The following is a 7,568-nucleotide window of genomic DNA, read 5'->3' on the forward strand; positions in this document are numbered from 1 at the left end:
CAGTCTTAAATGTCATTGAGGTTTATGGATTAAAAGAGAGGAAAAAATAATGTTTTCCATTTTTTAAAAAAGATATACATTATTTATTACTTAAAACATTCTTTAATGTTTATTTATTTTTGAGAAAGAGAGAGAGAGTGGGGGAGGGGCAGACAGAGAGGGAGAGAGAGGATCCAAGCAGGCTGTGCTCTGTCAGTACAGAGCTTGATGTGGGGCTTGAACTCATGAACGGTGAGATCATGACCTGAGCTGACATTGGACACTTAACTGACTAAGCCACCCAGGCGCCCCAATAATGTTTTTCTTTTGCACATAAATCTTTTTTTATTAAAATAAAAATAAGCTAAAGTAGTATAATAAAATATGAAATGACCACAATCTCTTAGGGAAGTAGATGTGTTGAGAGACGTTTTGACGTGTCGAGGCTGGAGGAAAGGGCCCACTATTTTTCATTGCTTCATCCTCAGACCCTAGCATTGGGTCAACAGGCGGTCTGTGCTCAGCACTTGTTTACTGAGTGGAAATGAGGTCCAGCACGCGGACTCCCTGAGATGGAGAGGGCCAGTCTTGTATCAGCCCTGGCTCCCTCTTTAGAAGGTACGGCACAGGAGCCTGGCTTCCGGGTAGGGGGAGTAGAGAACACTGGCCCCATCCCCCCCTCCGTATCCATGTGGACGGGAGAGGAGGGTAAGAATCCGCTGAGCTGCAGGGCAGAGTGGAGTGGAGGCCCTTCTATTGAGCACCCATGAGAGCGCATCAGAGCTCTGTTCGGTGCTTTATTTATTCTTCTTCCGCTGAATGCCCACAGGGAGGTTGTGAAGACACTCCCATCCTTCATCACCTGCGCAAGGGAAGGACCTGGGGTTCACATCTGGGACTTTGGAATGGAAGCTCTTTCTAGGAGGCCGAGCTTCCTCTCTGCAGTCGGGGTCCATGCGGGAACAAGGGCTCCACCTGGATCGTACTAGGTGTTCGAACTCTTTGAACAAATTTGAACGAGGGCATTTCTAAGGCACTAGAGGACAAGTAGTTGACTTGGCAGGCAACTCACCAGAGAGCCAGGAAATGAGCCGACTTGAAACTGAGCAATTTCATGTTTGAATTTTTTTTTTTTCCTCTGCATCTACCCACTGAAAAATCCTAGGGCAGGAGGGGACCTAAGAAAAGGTCAAGATGAAAGCTAGTAATGTCTCTCTTTTGCATTTATTTATTTTTTTTGAAAGAACCTTATCTAAAGCTCCTTACATCTGCTTATGTCTTACATAGGAAGATGAGTGTGTCCCAACTCTTCAATTAGAGAACCATCTCCATAACTCAAAAGAGCCAAAGGACTCCACTCTGAGGTTCTATTTACATCTTCGAAAAGAAAAATTCATGGCTAAGTTCAATACCCATTCTCCTTTCACTGACCCTAATTAAATTTCCATTTGTCTTTTTGTCTGGCATGCGTGACCCTGAAAACTACTGTGAGTGGCCGAGCTGAGATGCTCATTTCCTGCCCTCTCACTGCATCCCTGCAATCTGTGAGCTCTGTTTATCCTGGTCCCTGCATAGGAATCGGGCAAAGAAGATCAGTCTCTGTGCCTAGGAAAGGGCTAGGCAGGAGAATTCAGTAGAACAGCCACGAAGATTGGGTTTGGGATGAGATGTGAGGGACAGAGTCCTCTCCCTTGAGGGACTCAGCAGCTGGTGGGAGGTGTGCAAGCCACTGTTGTCCAGGAACCCCTGGGCCACCCCGTGGGTTCCTCTGGGGGGGGGGCTGATTAAGGCCCCCCTGAAGCTTCCTTTTGTATCTGGAAACTGTCCCTACAAATCCAGCTCCTGGCCAACTTCTAATTCTAAGAATTTTTTCCTTGCCAGGGAGACCTCAGATTTTTAATCGATTAAAGAGAAAGGCTCCTTTGATACGAAAAAGGAGAGCATCGCAGTTGCTAGGTGATTTAATTCAATTACCTGTCCTGCTGCTGACAGGCTGAAATGAGCAAGGGAGAGAATGGAGTGCAGGAATGGACACAAACCAGTTACTTTCTCAGTAGCTATCAGCTGGTCAGGATGGTCACTGAGATTTACGATGCTTCCTGCGGCAGTGTGAACCGCGTTAAACAAAACAAAATGATTTCTTTGAGTTTCCAAATAGTTCCCAAAGCTTTCCAGCAATTTCACTACCTAGAGAGATTCCTGTTTTTTGTTTGTTTTAAAGTCCACTTGGAACATTTGTGTATGGAACTTCTGTTTGCTGTTTTGGAGGAAACTCCCCGTGTGGGCTTGCTAGGGCTACTGGAACAAAGTCCCACAAACTGCGGGCTGGAGGTCCGAGATCAAGGCGTCAGCGGACTTGGGTCCTGCTGTGGGTGCTGAGGGAAGGATCTCATCCTGGCCTCTCCCCTGACTTCTGGCGGTGTGTTGGCAATCCTTGGTGTTCCCTGCATTATAGATGCATCACCCCGATCTCTGCCTCCATGTTCACATGATGCTCTCCCTGTGTGTGGGACTGTGTCCAAATTTCCCCTTTTTATAAGGGCACCAGTCATACCGCTTTAGGGGCCCACCCTACTCTGGTATGACCTCATCTTAACTAATTATATCTGCAGTGACCGTATTTCCAATTGAGGCCACATTTTGAAGTGCAAGGGGTTAGGACTTCAGCAAATGAATTCTGGTCGGGGAGGGAGGTGGGGGGCATAGTTCAACCTCTAATCCACCTGAGGCACCTCCCCACTGCTGGCTGGAATCAGAGGTGTGGGCATGCATACACCCGCTTGCTTCCAGTGCAGGAACTCTCAGCCCTGGGTGCAAACTTGGAATCACCCGGGAAGCTTTTGAAAAAAAAACCCAGCAAAATGAGGGGTGTCTGGGTGGCTCAGTTGGTGAGGCAACTGACTTCGGCTCAGGTCACGATCCCGCATTTTGTGAGTTTGAGCCCCGTGTCAGGCTCTGTGCTCACAGCTCAGAGCCTGGAGCCTGCTTCGGATTCTGTGTCTCCCCCTCTCTCTACCCCTCCCCTGCTCACACTCTGTGTCTCTCTGTTTCTCAATAATAAATAAACGTTAAAAAAAATTAAAAAAAAAAACCAGCAAAACCAGATACCCAACAGGATCTCCCATAACACATGAAAAGCCTGGGAAAATACTGTTTGGTGGGGCTCCTGTCTATGAAACAAGTTGATTATAAAACATATTGCAGGAGCGCTTGGATGGCTCAGTCGGTTAAGCGCCCGATTCTTGGTTTGGGCTCAAGTCACGGTCTCATGGTTTTGTGAGTTCAAGCTCCGCGTTGGGCTCTGTGCTGGCAGCACGGAGCCTGCTTGGGATTTTCTCTCTCTCCCTGTCTCTCTCTGCCCCTCCCTGACTCGCACTGTCTCTCTCTCAAAATAAATAAACTTTAAAAAATATTGCAAAACTCATGGGCCCACGTGAGTGATTTATTAAAAAATATTAGAATAATAGGTACAGAAAAGCTGTTTATATGTTTATTGTCGGGTATAAAACAAGTCGATTACAAATGTATTATAAAATTCGTAGGCCCACGTGAGGTATAGTGATTTACTGAAGAAAAATGAGAATTATGGGTTGAAGAACTACTTTAGGTATTAATTATCAGTGTCCAGTCATTGCACCCGAAGATTCTTTGTAGGGTCCAGACACACTTTTTTTCTCGTTCTTTGCGTTGTCTAACACCGCATTCCTGGGTAACTGCACGCCTCCCAGCACTGGAAGAGAACAGCACTGTCATCCCAATGCTGGGGCTCCTCGAAGCCAATCTGTATTGAAATGGAATAGATCCTTAACACCATTTAAGGCTGTGCCTTTCTTACTGGCAAGCTGTCGCGTCATAGCATTCCAGGTGAAGATTCCGCCCCCCCCTTGACCCTCTCGAAGGCTGGAACCTTGCTTCCCTCTTGATGATAAGCACGAAACACAGGTGTTCCCCCATACGCAAGAAAGTGTGAAGGCTAACATTTCTCTTTGGTGATGTTAAATTTGTCATTTGCGATTTTCCAGCACAAATGTTAAATTATCTTCCACGGTGTTCTGAACCCTTTGGGTGGTAATCATCACCTTCCTAGAATGTGATCTCTTTCAGTGGGGACCACAGCCTGGCTGCACAGGGCCACCAGCCCAGAAGGTAATGGCCTACGGCAAGAGTGAGCAGAACTGTCCCATTCCCGCAAAAAAACATCCACCGTCATCAGGCGTGGCTGAAGACAGGGACAGCACGAGGTCACTACCAGCAGGAGACAAAGAGAGGAATCTGACCAGCACCCTCCTTTGGTATCTAGGAGGAACAGCCTGGAAAGCCACCTGCGGACCCTGCCCTGGGGTGGTTGTTCGTCCTATGTGTCAGCCGGGGGGCGGCGGGGGGGGGGGGGTGCTCACAGGGCCAGGCTTGCTCCCCATACCTCTCTGTGCTGTGGACCCAACGGTCTGAACGGGGAGGGGCAAGAACCACGCATGTGGGGCCCACACGTGCAACTCGATAAGGGTGGATGGCGGGTAAACCAGAGCCCCAACCATGCTGCATGTTTGATGGGAGTTGTCCCCCCCCATCAGGTGTTAGCACCACTGGCAGCCAGTGCATCAGGCAGGAGTGACCCACGCTTCCCTGCTGGAACCACTCAGGCCACAGGCGTCCTGACAACGACAAAATCATGAGACATTGAGCTCTGAGAGCATCTGTCTCCTGGTCCCTGCTCGGGGCACCCAGGGGACAGCCCCGACAGCCCCTGTGGGTCCAGGCATCCACATAGGATTTAGGAGATTGCAAGGAAGTTGCCCCAGAATGCAGAGCTAGGGGGTGCTGACTTCCTCCCCAGGTTGAAGGGCCACGTGGATACCCACACCCAAGCCGCAGAGATTCTGATCTACTGGGCTGGAGACGGGGCTCCTCCACCATATGTATAAAAACCCCCTCAGGTGATTGTAACGTGTGGCCAAGGTTGAGAACCATCAGGATCCGGCCCACTGATTCGCAAACTGGTGGCACATTGGAATCACCCTAGAGGTTTAATAAATTCTAACGCCTGGATGCCACTCTGGCTTAATTGGTCTGGAGTGTTAACCTGGCATGGGGATTAGGGAATCATTACCTTTCACCTGAGGTGGCATTTTAAAACCTCCAATGGCGGGGGCGCCTGGGTGGCTCGGTCGGTTAAGCGTGGACTTCGGCTCAGGTCATGATCTCATCTTGGGTTTAAGCCCCGCGTTGGGCTCTGTGCTGACAGCTCAGAGCCTGGAGCCTGCTTCGGATTCTGTGTCTCCCTGTCTCTCTGCCCCTCCCCTGCTCGCACTCTGCCTCTGTTTCAAAAATAAATAAACAACATTTTAAAAAAATTTTAAACCTCAAATGGTGGCCTGCATCTAATTGGTGATCAATGCAAATTCAGCCTGGGATTGCTCTAAATCCTGATTTTTTTTGGAGAGAATCCACTTTGTCTGCTCTGTCATGGCTGACTGGTTCCCAGTGGCTTTTCCTCCTCTGGTATTTTCCTCAAGTCAATCAACATGGCAGACAGCCATGGCAGACAGAAGGGGAAGTAGGACAAACTTACTTGAAGAAGAATTTTTGGAAGACACTGTAACTGGTCAAACTCAGTCAACAGGCGTAAATATGAGTATGAAAAATCACGTGTGTATTCAAAGCTCTAGTCTCCAACCATCTTTAAAAAATATTTTTTTAATGCTTACTTATTTTTTTGAGGAAGAGAGAGACAGAGTGTGCGTGGGGGAGGGGCAGAGAGAGCGAGAGGGAGAGGGAGACACAGAATCTGAAGCAGGCTCCAGGCTCTAAGCTGTCAGCACAGAGCCTCACGTGGGGCTTGAACTCATGGACCATGAGATCATGACCTGAGCCGAAGTGGGACACTTAACCAACTGAGCCACCCAGGCGCCCCTCTGATCATCTTTTAGTCTTTGTAGTTGTTAGGCTGGATAAAGACTGCCTTTCTCTCAACCCAAAAGGTCAACAGGAAGCTTCTTTTTCCATGGAGGATAAATTTTATTTGACAGTGTATGTTTGGAAAGTCAATCTTACTGACTGAAAGTTGAAAACATTATTTTAATATCAAAACGTGAGACTGTTACAAACCATACTACACAAAGTATACAGTTTTCAAAAATGAAAATAAATATCTAAGAAATTTCATGCTACCTGAAACTAATCTAATGTTATAAGTCAATTATATTTTGATAAAAAAAAAAAAATTCAGGGACGCCTTGATTTTGGCCCAGGTCATGATTTCACGGTTCGTGAGTTCAAGCCCCGAGTCGGGCTCTGTGCTGACAGTGTGAAGCCTGCTTGGGATTCTTGGTCTGTCTCTGTCTCTCAAAAATAAGTAAAATTTTAAAAAATCATAAAAAAAGAGATTTCATGTTTGTACTAGATGCTTCGGAATACCCCGCAGTTATGTCAGTCTGCAGTTATGAATTAATTATTTGTTAGACAAGTTTGAAACCCATTGAAACAAGGGAGTTCAACCTGTTTTTCTATGATTTCAATCACTTTTAATATGCTTTCCCCTGCCGGGGTTGCTCTTCCCTTACTAGGCTGGTAAGTTGGTAAGATGAACTCCTATTTTTGCCTCAAAACCCCATCAGGTCTCCCATCCTCTGGCACACCTTTTTTCCCTGCCCGTCAGCACCACTTTCTCTGTATCGTGCAGTCTGTATCTCTACCTTTGTACTTATTCCATGTTAGTGTAACCTCCTTGTTCATGTATGTATTTCATCTTTAAGACTGGATACCCTTTGAGGGCAGGAATGATTTTGATTCACTTCTTTTCCCAGTGCTTTGCACTGGGCCTGACAGAGAGCAGTGAGAGTTTGTTGATTAAAGAGTTTGTTGATTAAAAGCAATGGTTTTTTTGTTTTTTTGGTTTTTTTTTTTTGATTTCTTAAAAAACAACTGAAGAATCTCAAATGCTCCAAGTTGCTGCTACTTAAAATACAAAAGGAGATTGTTAGTGTTTTGGGTTTTTTTTTTTTTTTTTTTTTTTCTGAGTCAGCTGTGTGACTCTGACTGTGTTCAGAAAACATAGGAGTTGCCCTGGCAGGGGGCTCGGGGAGGGATTGTCACTAGATCCTGACCCCTTGGCGGGAGGGAGAGAGGAGGACATGGGGGGGGGGGGGGCAATCCAGCAGCTGGCCCAGCTGTAGGGCCTGCTCCCTCCTCCCTCCTCCCAGGCTCTTTGAACAGCTCTGTACTTCCAGCCACTTGCACAAGCCCTGGCACTGTTTGCCTCTAGTTAGGGTCAGAGGCCTTATAGGAATGGCATGATTCTACTTCCTTAAATAGCGACTTGGGAATGAAATGAGTAATCATGTCTTTAATTAGCCATACCCCAGAGGCCAGGAGGGGGCTGGTAAGTGGTGGGCCCCCAGCCAAGATCAGCATTGTGCTGCTGGTACTCAGTCCAGGCAGACTTAGCGCCATGTTTGATTTGCCTCTCTCCCCCGACTCGTCCGGTCAGCCCATCCTCCATTCTGCCATCATTTCAGCCTGATGGGCTGCTCAAGGTTGACAGAAGGAAAGAAAGGAGGAAAAAACCTAACTTTTTCTGAGCATCTCGAGTG

Source organism: Panthera onca, chromosome B1 (genome assembly GCF_046562875.1).
Source record: "Panthera onca isolate mPanOnc1 chromosome B1, mPanOnc1 haplotype 2, whole genome shotgun sequence".
Classification (NCBI taxonomy): Eukaryota; Metazoa; Chordata; class Mammalia; order Carnivora; family Felidae; genus Panthera; species Panthera onca.